The 17,337-nt window shown below is 39.2% G+C and overlaps 1 non-coding gene across 1 annotated transcript; it reads left to right on the top strand.

Moving 5' to 3' along the window:
• The first annotated feature begins 15,786 nt into the window (after positions 1-15,786).
• LOC141625076 (small nucleolar RNA R71) lies at positions 15,787-15,895 on the top strand. Its single transcript, XR_012534873.1, has one exon. It is a non-coding gene; the product is annotated as a small nucleolar RNA R71 (small nucleolar RNA).
• Positions 15,896-17,337: the final 1,442 nt, after the last annotated feature.

The raw sequence follows: 17,337 nt of genomic DNA, 5'->3' as shown, positions 1-17,337 counted from the left end.
AAACAACCTTCCCCTTAATATAGAAATAAAGGGAGGCATCATCAAGCTTAAACTCCAAATCATCCCTCTCCAGGGTGAGCTCTTCATTCTTGTCTAAGGCCTCCTGCAAGAGTCGCTTACTTGAATTTGCCTCAGCCTTAGCATCATCCTTCTCAGCCTGCACCCTCACCAAGTCAACAGCCTTAGCAGCTAGATCAGCCCGTATAAAGTCTAGTTCAGATTTCAGCCTATCATAATCTGATCTCATCAATCAATCCTGGCTACCAAAGAAGTAGCCTGATAGGCATTATGGAGACAGGCCGCAGCGCCCAAACCAAAAACAGAAAGAATAATATGAATATTATACCCCAATAATAAATATCCAAACAAAATAGACAAAATACACGCAACGATAAAAATAGCATACCTCCCTCACAACAGCCAAGGCACCTGCCGAAAGGCTGACTGAGTGATCCACTGAAGCAACCGCCTGGGTAGCAGTCTCAACAGGGTCAAGGGTGAGCATGACATCTGGCTTGGAAGCAGCATAATCTCCGATCTTCACCCTAGTAGCCTCCACGTTATCCACCCTGGCTTTCACTTCCCTGACTGGGGCAGATACATCAACATCTTCAATCTTTCTTTTTTGGGCTGCTGAACTTGTTTCAGTAGAGGCAGCAGGAACGGTAGTGACTTTGGAAGCATCAGGCAGTTCGGTTAAATCAATAACGGGCTCAACATCTCCACTTTCCTGAGAGTCTTCCTCCTTGATCTTAGCCAACCTGGCTGAGAGGTCGGCCATACCAAATCTGGCAAGGCGAGTAGATGACCTGGTAGCTACAACACGAAACACTACATTAGCAATATAAACTAAACACGCCAAGAAGCCAGAGTAAGAAGAAAAAAGGAAAATAAGATAGACTTACTGCCTGAAGTGGAAGCACTAACAGCCCTTGAAGGTTTAGCCACCCTGGGAGTACCATCAGCCTTCAGACAATGAGGAAGATGGCCAGCCCCGCAACAAAGAGGCCAAAACCTCTCCAAAGGAGAAATAGCAAGGAAAGCAGAAATATTTGCAGTGGGATACTCAGTTTCAGTAACCCAATCATCAACTGCACACATAAGAGGTATGATTCAATATAAATTTATTTTATTTTTTTACTAACGAATAAAACATGCAGGATACAAGAAAAGTTAAAAAAACTCACCAGCAACACAAGCTTCGTAATTTAGATATGCCAGATCAGGACCCACATAATTGGTCCTGACCAATATGTATCCAGCAACCTAGTTCTTGTCATGGCCACTATACAGATTACTCATAAGGGGAGTAGTAGAAGCCCTGACCTTAAAACTTATACGGCCAGGACTATTGGTTTTGACAGCATAGCACGCTTTCATATCACCAAGAGAAAACGAGATATTGTGCCTTTTACAGATGTGCTCAACAGAACAGACCACCTTCCACACCATGGGCATCAACTGATAAGAAGGAACACCAATTTCCTTAATAACCTCAACCATAAGAGGGGAAAAGGGAAGCTTACAACCTGCCCTGAAGGCTCAATCATGAATACAAAACCAACCAGCACACGCCCGGTCAGCCCCAATAGGAGAATTCTCAGGGATCCAGACTTCAGAATCAGTAGGAATGATCCCCTTATCCTTCAGTACATTTTCAAACTCAGGCTTCAAACGATTTGGGAGAGACTGGTCATCTTTCAAGGCCTTCGTGGGCTTAAATTGGAAATCATCATGAAAAATTGAGATCATCTCCAGAGGAGAATCACTTGGATTATCAACCACAGAAGGTTGAGCAACAGAAGATGAAGGCGAGTTTTCAGAAGAGGTTACCTCAGTATTTTGGGGAGGTGGAGTCCCAGGAGTCACCACCCTGGTAGATTTCTTTTACGCAGCCATTATTGAAAGATTACAAAAATTAATCTAAGATTAAAAACTGGAAGTTAAGGAAGATTGAAGAAGAAGATTATTAAGAGAGAGCAAAGCATATTTTTCGGATGAAGATTAACTTAATGAAGTAAAGGAGTATTTATAGCAGATAAAATTAGGGTTTCAACCGCAAGTTGGATGGATAATCATTAAAGAGGTTGCAGTAAAAACACACGCGTCATGAACTGAGCAAAATAGCCGTTACAAGAGCTGATTAGGCACAATCCAACCGTTGAGTAATTTTCCAAAGATTGAAGTTATCTCCTTAATTTTTGTCCTGACACATCGAAAATAAGGAGATAAGGGGAAATTGTTAGGCCTGGAAATCCGCAGACATCCCTGATCAATGTCATACCTTAGCCTGACTATCAGGGTGCCAAGATGTCAGGCTGTCAGGACACATGAAGATAGGCGCCAGGCCATGGAGAGGACAACGGTCAAAATATCAGGACGATATTAGACCAGGAAATCACATTACAAGAGGAATACATACGCAGCATTAAATAGGAAGATCTCGCAATTAAAGCAGCAATTAAGGACGTAATATTAAGAATTATTGCGGGAAATTAAGGAAAATATTCCACATTAATACCAAGATCAAGCAGCCGTTCAACTGGTGACTATATAAAGAACGTTTTGGAATCATTTGAAGGACGACAACACAAGACAAGATAGAGCATACAATATTCTCATACAACTCTTAGATATTTACGTCCCATTGTGCTAAATTCATAATACAATAGTGAAATCTTCTCCTGGCTTGGTGCCCGTGGTTTTTTCCCATTCAAGGGTTTTCCACGTACAAAATTCTTTATCTTCTTATTGTTATATTTATCGTATTTATATCCGTATATTCCACCTTGACGACCTGACCTACAGACTAACTAGAGCTAGTTAACCCTACCTAAATCTACTCTGACCTGATTTAGCCTTTCGCAAAATCCACCCAATATATTAACGTTAGTGATTGCTCGACTCGAATGTATGTAGAAAGTGTCCTCGTTGGAGGATTTTAGATTAATTAATTGATGTGTAGTGGTCAAATTGGTCGATCATGCAACGTGGCTGGTACTCAGAATGATCTGAGTTTACGTGGTCGATTGATTAAGCACGTAGGCGTCGAAAAGCTTCGAGCAAGGTTTAGAATGCAACGGGAGAAGAGAAGGGGAGATGCTCGTGTGAAAAATATGGAGATCGGAGGTGTCTCTATTTATACGAAAAAATGTGAAGAGTTTTGGAATGACACAAACTTTGGAAAGAAATCACGGAAATATTCCGTAAACAGCCAAAACGCGTGGGAGAAGAGGCGCATCACCTGCTGCGGTCCTTCCAAGAGGCGTAGCACCTGCTGCGTCATTTCCCCAGAGGAATCCTCCTGCGGAAGAAAGATTTCCGCGTTTCTATTATGGAATTGCGGTAGATCTCTACTTCCTTGTTCCGTAAAATATGATATATGGAAGATATTTTACCAAAAGATATAAAATTTAATTTAGGAATAAATATCTAGGACATTCTAGAATATTCCGACTCGGCATTTTAAACGGTTTCTTATAAAATGAAGCGGTTTTTGACCCGGACTCCAAATGAACTCTAATTATTGTCAAAATGACCATATCGGCGCGTAGATGATGACCAAGGGGTAGACACAAGTGTTTGAGCTATCACTTGACGATAAACTTACGGACTGTCATAAATCGTTCCGCATACCAAACATGCGGCCCAATCATCACTGGGTGGTTGACAGAAGGTGTAGAAATGAGGTATCTACAGAGCCCCCACTTTGACTGAGACTTGGACAAGGCAAAAGTTAAAGTATAGCCATCAGGTCAATCGAAGATTACAACCTGACGACTATGGCGACGCAAGGCGGCTCAAGGGGACTGAACCAAGGACCTATCGTCGGGAACATTTTAGAGTCTGTTGACTATCGAGGAGGGTCATTTAAAGTCCATTAGACTACGTAAGGAGGCTCACCAGCCATAAGAAGAGATCATACCTGAGAATCTCCTGGCGAAACAGGATTGAAGGCGTTTCGGCGAAACTTTGGGTCTGAAGATGACTTGGGTGTCTGAAGGCTTAAGGATTTCCTGAAAGATCTGAAGAATTATCTGAAAGAACTGAAGAATTTGGAGGAGGTCAGCAGGACGTTGGGAGAACTGCTGGAGAATCTAGTTCCGTCGGTCATCAAGCGAACTCTGATTCTGAGAAATTCATGGACTGTAAATGGCAACGAAATCTCGCTTGGGGAAATAGATAATGTCTTGATTGTCAATAATAATACTTCAAAATATCGCTGGAGAAGCATATGTCGATGACTAGGAACATCTTGATCATCATGAGCAACACTGCAAAATATCGCTGGGGAAAATATGGATGACTCTGTCTGGATTGAGTCATTCCTGGGAGATGTGCTTGTGTCTGTTTCCAAACGAACTCCGCTTCTTGAAAAGTACATTGGTTGTCATGAACTCTAACTGGGAATATAAATGTATTGATAAAGGTGTGTCTTAACATCGTCGAGGAAAATGAAGAGGCTTGACTGATAGTGGCGCGTCCTAAGCACCGCTGGAAAATCCGCTCGGTTGTTGCAAGCAAAATCCGAATAATAACTAACGAGCTCGTGAACTGTGTTTCAAAAGATCCTTGCTGGGAAACAAAATGTGATGGCTTGGCAGTCCATTTAGAAAAATACGGGCCTGGACGAAAAGAACGCCCAAAAGAACCAAATGCATGATATAAGATGTCGGAGAAGAGGCGCACAAAACTTGGGCCCACAAATATCAAACTTATAACGAACTTTTAAAATTTCAGCTGGAATCATGTTGGGGAACAGGCGCAGAATGAGCTGCGACTTTTAGAAGGGGCACAGCTAGTGCTACGTCTTTTCTTGGGCTTGTCACTGCCTGGGTAAAAACACGACTAAACCCGTGTGTTTATTCATTTACACAAAACACAATTATTTAAATCCTCTCAAATTCCAACCAAAATCCGTCAAAACTTGATAAATTCGTGCCATAAATCATGACTAATCGAGGTATGCATCTTATTCTTGCTTTAAATTCGTGTTTGTGCTTGAATTAGGACCGAAAAATTAGGGTTTCTTCCCCTTTAATGTCGAAAAACTGGGGTTTTTGCCTCAAATGAATCTGCTTGATAAAATTGACATTACATTAGATATGGATAATTGGCAATGTTAGGAACATAACCATGTATTCTTTTTGCATTTTCGTTAAGTATTGAGCATTTGGCGAAAAATGAGACGGTTTCTCAGCTGTTTCGAAAATCCCTTCGAAAATGACCCTAGGATTGTCCATTTTGATGAAATTTGGCGTTTTGAAACCCTTGTGTACAAGGTAAACTTGCTATCATGTCGAATTTTCGATTTGTAAAACTCTTTCAGGACACTTTTTAGGGCATAATCACTATTATAGCGAAATGCTACCGAAATTTCGACTTAAACCCGCAACTAGGCTTGAACTTAGACTTGAGTTGCCCCAACCTTCCACATGTATGGTCGGGTTTTGAGCAAAAATGGCCAAAGATGGCGAGAAAAAGCCGCGTTTAGGGCTTGAGAATGCTTGAAACGACCTCAACGAGGCTCGGCATGGCTTGACACGGCCTTGTTTACCATGATTTTGCAGGTGACTTGCCATCTACGTCGGGGAGGGACCTCATGGACATGGACTTCGACCCTTCTCGTGCTCTTGTGGGTGGAGAGAGGCAGGGGGAGATCGAGGAGGAGGTTGAGGAGGTCCCGAGGAGGGCCAACGTGGGACGAGGTGGTCGCCAGCTCATGGGTGCACCTGAGTGGGCCGAGAAATGGGATGGTAGACATCTCATTTAGGTGGCAGAGAGCCACTTGTCTTACAGGACGGCGAGGAGTTTGGTAAGTTTCGAAATTGTCATTTCCTATTACCTTTCCTATTTGTTTACCGTTTCATTTGTTATTTGTCTCATGCTAAATATAGCTTTGCTTTGAATTGATACAGGAGCCCGGGAACATGAGGTCCTTTTCTGGCTACACGATGATAATGGATGTCTTCGAGAGACTGTCAGAAGAGGAGAAGGCCATCATCGAGTTAGGAGCCTTCGGGGCTTTGGTGGGAGCTTGGAGGGCGATTAGGGAAAGGAAGATTCGGGCTAACCTTAGCCTGATTCGATCTTTCCTTGATCGGTATTGGGACACGACCTCAACTTTCCATATGCCTTTTGGAGAGGTCGGGGTCACTTTGGAGGACTACGACATGATCTCGGGTCTGCCGTGTGGAGAGGAGACTTTGGTGTGGCCGTTGACGGCCATGAGATTAGACTCGGCCGAGGCGAGGAGGCTGATCGGCTGGAACCTGGCGGCAGGCACTGCCAGCGTTCTTGGGTTGGTGCCGAGTTCTTACGTCAGGGACTACTTTGCGGGTAGGACCCCGACGACGGTGACGATGGATGGGAGGAATGTGCCTCCTCCTCCTTGTACTGCTGAGCAGAGGGCTCGTCTGTGGCTGTGGTGGTTCATGTCTTCGATTTACCTCGGAGACAAGGGGGAGAGGCTGTCAACGAAGCTTCTTCCTTTTCTTGCTTACCTGAGTAGCCTAGGTCGTTGGGACTGGGTTACTCCCGGCTTTGCGGTCCTCACTTGCTACATGAGGGCCATGGTACATCCGGAGCTGATGGAGAAGGGGACTTCTCCTGCCACTGTTGGTCATGGGCTTCTATTGGAGGTATGAACCTTTCCTTTCCGTTATGAAAGATCATTATTCCTTTCTTTATTTCTATTGAATTATGAATGATCATTATTATAGAAAAAATAAATGATTATCTGGTCTGCAAGCGTGGGTGTACTCCTACTTTCCCAGCTTTGCGGCCAAGAGGATGGAGCTTGAGCCGAGGGCGTACCCTGTCGTGAGGGACTGGGTGGTGTGCCGTAGGAAGAGCCAGGGTTCTTCTTACGACGTTCGTCGGAGGGGCGTGAATGCCCTGAAGTTGGAGAACGTAAGTACCTTCGATCCTTATTTGGTTACTTTTCCTTTTCTGTCTTTTATTTAGAAGTGATCATAGAACTGACCCCCCTCCTGCTTAGAGCACCCCAGTTTGATGTATATAACATCTTTTGGTTGTGTATATAATGTCCTGAGTGCCTTTGCTACTGGGTGTTTGATGTTCCTGCAGGTTAGCTTAAAAAAACAGGTTTGGTAGATTACGGTTTGTGCCGTCATGCTACCGAAATTTACATTGAATTTACACGTAAAACACATAGTGATACCGTTGTTTTGTATCAAAATTAAATTTATAAATCCGAACTAAAACTATAGCTAGTGATAGTAAGGGTCGAACCACAGAGAGATAAGATCAATTCTTTTTGCTATTTTCAGTCTATAAAAGTAACGATTTGTTGGAAATCATATTTTAAATATCACATATTTTGGTTTAAAGTTTTAGTCATAAAACTTAAAGATCTTATGCATGCAAATCAAATACAAGAGTGAAGAAAAATCGGTTCCTTACAATTGTATTTTCGGCTATATGGGCACAAATGAAGTCTCATACCTCACTTGTTCTTGAGCTATAAAGAATATTAGGATGATCCTCCAAAAATCCCAAAGTAGAGATTCTCCTCTTGATAGCACCCAAGATTATCCCTTATCCCCACTAAATAATATTAGCTAGATATTAGTTTAGTAGTTTACCTTAAAATTGATTACTAATACTCATATATTACACGAATAATTTTAGTAATCTTTTATGAACAATTTCAATCAAAAATCTCATGTTTTGATGAAGAAAAAGATGAACATGAGAGAGAGGAAAAACTATGCATGTCATTTGAATGGACAAGCATTAAGAGAATTATTAGAGGAAAAATCAAAATCCACTAAAGAGGAGGAGGGTCACGGTTTTTAGGAGGAGGAGATCAATATATGTAAGGCTAGTGTAGTGTAGGCTTATTATTTAAATTCTATCACATAAAGTAATATAAGCACAACCCACTACATACTCCTCCAATTCGGTCCACCCTCCATAAAATGGACTACCATTTTATTTTGTCAATTTGTCATTTGTCACACAATATGTCACATGTAGTAAGCTACATGTTATTAATTAATTTTAATGCACATTTATCACATAAATATCATTTTATAAATTAATTAAATTAAATTTAACAAATTGACTAGTGATACTTGATCACATAAATAAAATGGGTCATTTAATTATAATTCACAACATCTTGTAATTATAATTAACCATTCATCATCATCTCTATTGTTTCACAAACATTAAACAACTTTAGTAATAAAATATTTCAATTACTAAAATAAATCTTATTTAATCCCATTACAATAAGATAACAACATTCTCTCTCACAAATGTATTGTTCAATTTTAAAGAATTGATCAACTTGTATCGTCATACAATTAATCAACTTTACAGATAAGGGCATCATCCTTTAGGTGTGACCTTAAGGGATCAACTGACCACCACCGTCCCCCACGACGAACGTCAAACTCTAGCAAGCCAATCGTTACCGATTAATGTTGATCAGTTGACTATAAAATGAATCATCCCTTACGTATTCTTAAAATGAGATTTAAACATGTGATCAATATGATCGACAATTGTGATCGCATTATTGTCGGAGGACACATATTCCAACAATCTCCCACTTGTCCTCGACAAGTGTGCGTCACCAATTCTCTTGTCCTATTACTATCACCCACTCAATGCAAGGTGTCTTTCGGGTCGTACTTGCAAGTGATCATATCGAGAGCGGTTTCCTCGATCTGGAGAATAACTGATTGACCGGAATTTATCTACCATAGATACCTTCCGAGCGTGGCCACGCATTTCCAGTTCATTACTCCTCGAGTGGCCCTGAGATATTGTTTTAACCCTGACAAAGGGGTGGACAATTCCTATCTCACTATTCCCTTCGACTAGCCACAACCATCATAACCCAAAATATGCCCATTTCACCCCATTTAGGAAGGTTGTAGTAACATAAATCAAAGTTAAACTGAAACTGTGCCATCCTAGGAGAACAGTCTTTAGTCAAAAGAATCGACTTATTTGAATACTATAGTAGCTCTCGCCACGACCAGGCTTTATAAATTTGCCAGAACTCTATAAGCGGTCACTGCCCGACAAAGTGTTCCTAACAGTCTGCCTATGTGATCAACTAGTCATATCACATGACTCTATGGCACTTGAACTTGCCATCAATCGCATCACACTCTTGTCACTTCGAGACGTCACCTCATACAAGTGACATGGGCGAATACTATGTTAATCCGGGTTCACTTTAACGGGGTTCAATATTGTCTCTAGAACCCGTTTGGAAGTAACAAGGTATAAAAGGAGTTTTCAGATTTTTAAAAACTCCAACGACAAATGTGATTATCACATATGAATAGTCAATACCTGATTACTATTTCATATTCTATAATCTAATTTGATCTTGTATGTAGTTATTAATATCAATCCAATTGAAATGTCATGACTCATCATGTTAAGCTTATGAAAAGGCTTTGGTTAGTAGGTTTTATCAACTTCTTGTACCTAACTCAACCTTACTACATAATCGTTTTCCTTTGTAATGTATACATTTGCATTACAAAACTTTCTGAGTACGTGTCTAGATCCAATCTAGACGTAGGCCCTCTAGCCTTAGAATAGCTCCCACTATTTTCACAGTGTGCGGGACTCATCCTTCTTGCACATCTCATGATTGCAAGTGTACTCAATTTCCGTTGTAAATATCTGTCATTGTTCTTTATTACCTAGAATGATTCTAGAAAATCTATTTCTCAAATAACATAGCCACAATAGTTACTTAACCATCTTGATGTGTTTTGATTATGGTTTTGTCAGAAACCATGCGCAATCTCAATTGTCAATTGTCATTTGTGTAACACCCTTACACAAAATTGCATCAAAAACACTTTGCATTACATCCTCAACGCTTCTGCAAGCAATTAAGGGTAATCTTTAGGGCTTACTGGTAACTATTACTTAAATTCGATTTGAAACAATTCATCATACTCAAGGTATATGAAGTGTTATACATCATTTCCTATTTAATTGATTCGGCAGCGGAAGCAAAGGGAATCAATCAAACATGTTCAACTGATTGAACTAATCAAGAATCTTATCAACATATGACTTCTTATTTGATGCTAATATCATGTATATTTATCTCCATAAATCCGGATATTAAAGATGTATTATAATACTCCATAAGTGTCAAATCATTCCCAATGATCAATATGTCATCCACATATAAGACTAATTAAAATTTCCGTAACTCCCACTAAACTTCATGTATAAACCCAACTTCTCAACCTATTGAGAAAAGTTTTATAACATGATCAAAAACATTGATTCCAACTCATTGATGTCCTACTTAAGACCCTCTCTTAAGTTTCACATTATCTTAGGATTTCAAGAATCTACAAAACTCAAGACATGTATTGAATACATTCCTTCTAATTTAAGAAGTGGGTTTTAGATTCACTTGCTATATGTATATCATCATACTTAAACACAATCCCTAAGAAGATCCAAATAGACTTAAGCATTTCAGCTAGTGCAAAACCCTTTGCAACCAATCAAGCTTTGATATCTAACAATTCACTTGGAATTTATTTCAGATTTTCATGGCTCTAAGCCTTGTATTGAGTTGTGACTTAAACACTCTCATGTAAGTCATGAATTCACATTACTTTCCAGAAGTAACTTGAATCAAATAATTTCTTTGTAAGTTGTAAGCTCTTTACTTTCTTAAAAGTAACACTAATTCATCATCTTCAACAAGTGATGACTTTAACCTCCTAGGTTTTGAAGAAACAACGTTTTATACAAAACGTCTCATGTAGCCAAGAAAGACCAGTTTCTTGCGACATAACATTTTTTGTGTGGCTCTTGACTAATTTCTCCCACTCTGTCTTCTAGAAATAAACTTGTATTCTAGAAAGACAGCTTCACGAGCCACAAACCCGTTGTACTCGTGATTATAATAAGGAAAAATGAGCATTTGTTTCTTTTGAAAACTTACAAGCATAGTACTCTACCATTTCATATCTCATATGTATCGTTTAGATTTAGTGGAAAAACAACTTAGACAAAATGATAAAATCCCCAAAAGGATCAAGTAACTCAACGTAACTTGATTGAAGTTCAAACCATATCGAATGGAGTTTGAATTCTTAATCCAACCACACATTATCCCATAATGTGTGTTAAGAGAGATTAACTTGTGATACTATATCACATTTCATTTGGCTTATATCAAAGTCTTCACTTTGATAATCTCATCACGACTAAATCGTGATTCCTTGAACTCTTTGAACTTCTTCAAAGATTTCTCTATTTACCTTATTAAGTGAACACATTAGCGTCAACTTAAATCGTTGCTAAATGAAAATGATCAACGTATTTTGGATCAATGATTAACAACCTCGATCTCATTTTCAACCAAAAAGGCACGAGACATCTTGCTTTGAATACAAGATACGCATATACCATAAGATCTAATGGTTTCAAGAGTACTCGATAACTCTTTGCGTTCATCATTCCAGAATCTAAGGTTCAACCTTGGGTTACCAATTTGAGTCTTGCATCATCTACATAATATATCATTCTAGTTTGGTTTAGAATATAATCACCTTGATAATGGGCTAGCCATACATCAAATCATGGTGTATAGGGCCACAAAAGTGAAACCTCTTTTGTATCTTAACAAATTTATATTCTTATTTGGAGTTTATGCACTTAATAGTCACAATTAAGTACAACTTTAAACTCAAAAAACTAGATTGAGTACACAATGACTCTATCTCTCAACATCATTGTTGCTAGTCGTCATATTCTAATCATCCTATGTATCAAATACAATGATGAAAACCTCCACTGGTTTCTAATATTGACGAAGTAGTACTAGCAAAATTTATTTCAATCAAATAAACATTTAAAGAAGAAGGTCCCATTAGATGTCCCACAACTAACTTGTTGATTCTTCAATAATTTGGGGTAGTTTCCTTTCTAGTGTCCAACAATTAAGACAATGGAAACTTTATCGGTCGGGATTGATAGGTTTAGTATCGTTATTCTCAATAACTTTACCTTTAACATTACCTTGTATCAATTCCATTCTAATTTTACTTCTTAGAACCTTATCCTTTTCTTAACGGTTTAAGAGAATGCTCCCACTCATTTCAATGAGTCTTTGCTTAGAGAAGCAAAATTTAATTTCATGAAGACTACTCTTCATTCGTTCGTTTAGTCTTAAAACTTTCATTAAAGTGGTTGCGGTATTTTAGTCAATTTTGATATCCAACAAATCTAGTTACCAATATGATTTAACGTTTCAAAGTACTTAACTTAATTAAGCATATGAGAAACAATTGTAAGTAGATATGTTAGTCAAGAATCAAAAACCCTTTTGATCACAAATAACTTCCATCTATACTCTTCACAAGAGATCCTTACAATGGATAATTCGAGGTTTTAGAAGAAAATTCATATTTGTCTTTAGTTACGATGTTTTAATGGAGATTTGTATTAAAATCGAAATGATATCATATAAATTGAGGTAATGAAATAGAACAATACGTCAACGGAATAATGAAAACAAAACATTCATCGTTATATTAATACTTGTAAATTTTAATTTAAACAAGTTTTATAGCATTTATCTAGTGACCTCCACCCAACTTGATAATTGATTCCAAGATCCAAATTCATATTAACTTGGGCACGGTAGGGCCGATTCATCCCTTATCAATATAACTCGGTGGATTAACGCTTTAATCGATTCTACTTTTAGAACTCTTGGTCGATAAAATTACATTAATATTTATCTTTAGCCCGGAACACATGCGACTACGGTCACGAATACTTCCGTTGAGCTCAATCCAAATTTTGAATAAATGTGTCCATGATCCAAATCCACATCAACTTGGGCACGGTAGGGCCGATTCATCCCTTATCAACATGAATTCGGTGGATAGACATTTATCACCCACTTCCCCTACGTAACAAGGTTTGTACCCCGGTAGGGCCGAGCGCACTCCCTCATGAAATAGGTTTTCATGGTTTCTACTTTTTGGTAAGGCTAAGTCTCAATTGTTTATTTTAGCGAGAGGTCATGTCAATTTATTATCTATCACGTTTTAAGTGAACTAAAGCGGTGAACTACGATAATTGTAATTGATACGGTCGATAAACTCGATTTAAAAATGCATGTTTAGTTATGGCGCGATGCATGCAACATATAAATAAAATGCAAAGCATTAAAAAAATAAAATCCTAGTATAGCCTTCCTAAAATAGTAAATTTAATAAACTATTACAAATTCGGAAACCAACTCCTTTGGTACCTTGAACTTCGGTCTTGGCACGCATTTCAAGGCAACACTTTTCTTTAATGGATCGCCTTCTCGAGTGACACCGTCTTCAAGGAACCCTGATCATCCAGATGAATCTGGATCTGAAAGAACCCTGAATATCCGTCTAGAAAACAGAAAAATTTGTTAGAAGCAAGTCTTTCAGTCATTTGGTCAACAAAAGGGAGGGGGAAATGGTCTTTCTTGGTGGCGGCATTCAACTGTCTATAATCAATGCACATCCGCCACCCTGTCACAACTCGCGTCGGTATTAATTCATTTTTCTCATTCTTAACCACGGTAGTCCCTCCTTTTTTCGGAACTACCTGAACTGGGCTAACCCACTTGGAGTTGCCAACTGTATAAATAATACCTGCATCGAGTAGTTTCATCACCTCGGCCATAACAACTTCCTGCATCTTCGGGTTCAACTTGCGTTGACCCTGTCTGTAAGGCTTGTGGCCTTCCTCCAGCTCTATCCTGTGCATACAAATATCAGGGCTGATGCCCTTAATATGATCCAAAGAATAACCTAAAGCATTCTTGTTTTTCTTAAGCACACACATCAAAGCAGAAAGCTGGTCATCGTTAAGGTTAGCACTAACAATAGTTGGGTACTGCTCCGTGTCATCTAGAAAAACATACTTAATATTAGCAGGAAGTGGCTTACGCTCTGGCACCTTTACCTCTACAGCATAGGCAGAATCAGCTTCAATGGTATAGCAAGTGTTTACCAAATTTTCGTTGGCCAGGCTTATGAGCATCTCATCTTCTTCCTCTGTGAGCTTGTAGCTTTCCATTGAGGCTACCAAAACATCTAGCTCCTCAGCATTCTCAGCTGTATTATCTCCACACTCATCTAAACAGGTTAGATCAGATAAGGGATCCTTGGCTAAGGATTCCCTCCAGTTACAATTAACAGCCCTATCAACAATATCGACGGAATAACACGTATCATCATCAGCAGGTTCAGTCGCCTTACGAGCAAGACTGAACTCAATGGTGTCATCCCCTACCTCTAAGGTTATGATTCCACGTTTGACATCTATTACAGCCCCAGCTGTATGTAAAAATGGTCTACCTAAAAAAATAGGTATCTGACTGTTCTCTGCAATGTCCAAAACAACGAAATCGACAGGAATAAAAAACTTACCCACTCGAACGGGTACATCCTCTAAGACTCCTAAAGGTCTCTGAGTCGATCTATTTGCCATCTGAAGGGTAATATCGGTCACCTTAAGTCTACCAATAAATCACAAAGGGCCTTTCCAATTTCGTGATTACCTATAGTACCAGGAATTGAAAAGCTACCCGGGTCCTTTAATTTAGGTGGTATGTTAATTTGCGAAAGAGCATTACATTCTTCCACAAAAGCAATAACACCATCATCATGAAAATTTCTCTTACGATTCAAAATGTCTTTCATAAATTTAGCGTAAGAGGGTACCTGGGTAATTAGATCAGTGAAAGGAATGGTTACCTCAAGATTCTTGACCATCTCCAAAAACTTACCAAACTTGCGCTCCAGCTTAGTATTCTTTAAACGCTTCGGATACGGGACTGCGACACTGGTCGTAGGATCAGCAACCTTCGGCTTCCGTAAATTTAAAACCTTCGTCAAATCATCAATGAGTATAGAATCATGCAAATTAATTGACGGATTTGCGTCCTGCGCTGGAGACCCAGTCGATCGACCATTGGGCTCGGTCGATCGACCAATTACACTGGGGTTGAACAGTTTCTGGTCAGAAACTCCTTCGTTAGGAACTTCAGTCGATCGACTGATATTGTTGGTCGATCGACCACACGCGCTGGGTTCAATTAGTTTCTGGTCAGAAACTTTTTCATCAGAGATTCCGGTCAATCGACTGCTGTTGTTGGTCGATCGACCGCTGGTACTGACAGTAGAGCTCGCTTTCGCACCAGAATTTAAATCTGACTTTTCAGCATTTCCCGAATCTTCGCTTGGCTTATCGGGACCATCATAAGAAAGGCCACTTCGAAGATTAATGGCGTTAATGGTTTCAATTGGCCCCTCATATTTGCTTGAAGAATTGGCGACTTGGTTAGCCGCTAAATTCTCTAACTGCTTCACAAAATTCTTTGCAGATTCAATCCCAGATTCTTCTATTTTCGTGACTTGAACCAAAAGAGCTCGGATTACTTCTCTCAATTCCACGGTCTTATCTGAGTTATGAACAGGAATTTCAATTTCCTTCTCGGAAACCTTAGAAGTCTTGAGTTTTTCGAGCCGGGCTGTAATAGAAGCTATGAGTGTCGCAACAGCACTCATTTCATCACTTTGCTTTCGTGAGTTTCCACGCGAACTCCCAAACTCAGCTTTATGGACTGCCATCTCCTCAATGGTGTTCCAACCTTTATTCTGACCAGTATTATTTTGGAGCCTACCATTTTCAGCTGCATCCAGGATAACCTTGTAGTCATCATATAAAGAATTGTAGAATAAGTTGCAAAGGTACCACTGCTGGAAACCGTGGTGAGGGACAGACCGAACTAAACTCTTGAAACGTCCCCATGCTTCACAAAATTCCTCATCAGGTTCTTGCTGGAAATTTGTAATTTTGCTTCTCAAGGCATTAGTCTTTGCGAGTGGGAAGTATTTTTTGTAGAAAGCTAATGCTAGAGATGTCCAATCCGTGACTCCAGCTGCTACCCTATCAAGGTAGCGGTACCAATCTCGCGGATAGTCCTTCAAGGAGTATAAGATCATCATCCCCTTTACTTCATCCTGGGTCACCCCAGCCGGTACAGGTATGGAACAACAGTAGTCTGTGAAAATTTCCATATGCTTCAAAGGATCCTCGTCCGGTAGACCAGCAAATTGATTTCGCTCCACTAAATCGATATAGGAGGAACGAAATTCGAAGTGACCATGAGTAGGGGTGGGTAAATCGTATCCCTTTGGAACATGCTGCACTTGTGGCTGAAGATTATCATATATTGTAGTCATGATCGTGAAACGGAGAGTACTCAAGCCTTCCTCTCAAAAATCTGTCTTCTAACTGTGCAAAAGCAAAACTAGAAGCAAGAGTAAGCAACGGCCTCAAGGAACCAAAGTTCCTTGAGACAAGTAAATAAACTAAAAATAAAGCAAATAGAATTACACTGTTTCCCCGGCAACGGCGGCAAAATTTAATACCGTCGTTTTGTATCAAAATTAAATTTATAAATCCGAACTAAAACTATAGCTAGTGATAGTAAGGGTCGAACCACAGAGAGACAAGATCAATTCTATTTGCTATTTTCAGTCTATAAAAGTAACGATTAAATAGGGGTTTTGAATTTGCTTGATTCTAGAGGCTAATTGGCAAAATAAGAAACTTCTCAAATAAGATAAAAAGGAGATCAGGAACTTCGGTTCACCATTGCTAAGGTCAGGTCAAAAAGGTAGCAGAGGTCCTGTAATACGGTCTCAGGAAATATGAGCAAGCCTTTCGATCAATGCTCAAACTTAACCTCACGGTCTTCTAATTCCCTAGAATTTCTCAAAGCTTTCGCTCAAAGGAAATTCCAAATCTAATGATAGCCTAACCTACTAATCTTTCAATCTAGCAAGATGGGTTTATCAAAAGAAAACAAAATCAATATGGAAGAAAATCATACTAATAAAATCGACCCTAATTTACGCCATGGCTCACCTCGTTCCCAATCAAGATAATTAGCTATGCATGATTAAAAATATAACAATTGTAAAACTGAAGACAAAGAATAAAATTGACATGATTGAAATTGGATTTAAGACAAAGGATTAAAAGTGAATTACTTGAAAATAAATTGGTAACAACAAGAATTAAATTGGCAAGAAATAAGAAAAGAGGGAAATTTAATCAAAGCTTACTAAAGAATTGATGAACAAAGCAATTGAATTCAAACCCGTAGTCTCCACTTTCTTGTCTCAAAACTAGATCTAAAAACTTCAGTTGTCGAATAATAAAAAGCATAACCTAAAATTATTGTTGCCTTCTACTGATAAACGTTCTCCCAAAAGTTAATTACAAGTGGGCTTTCAAAAGTCTAAC

The sequence above is a fragment of the Silene latifolia genome, chromosome X (genome assembly GCF_048544455.1).
Source record: "Silene latifolia isolate original U9 population chromosome X, ASM4854445v1, whole genome shotgun sequence".
Taxonomy (NCBI): Eukaryota; Viridiplantae; Streptophyta; class Magnoliopsida; order Caryophyllales; family Caryophyllaceae; genus Silene; species Silene latifolia.
The sequence above is the reverse complement of the archived record's forward strand: the minus strand, read 5'-3'. Positions and strand labels throughout refer to the sequence as shown.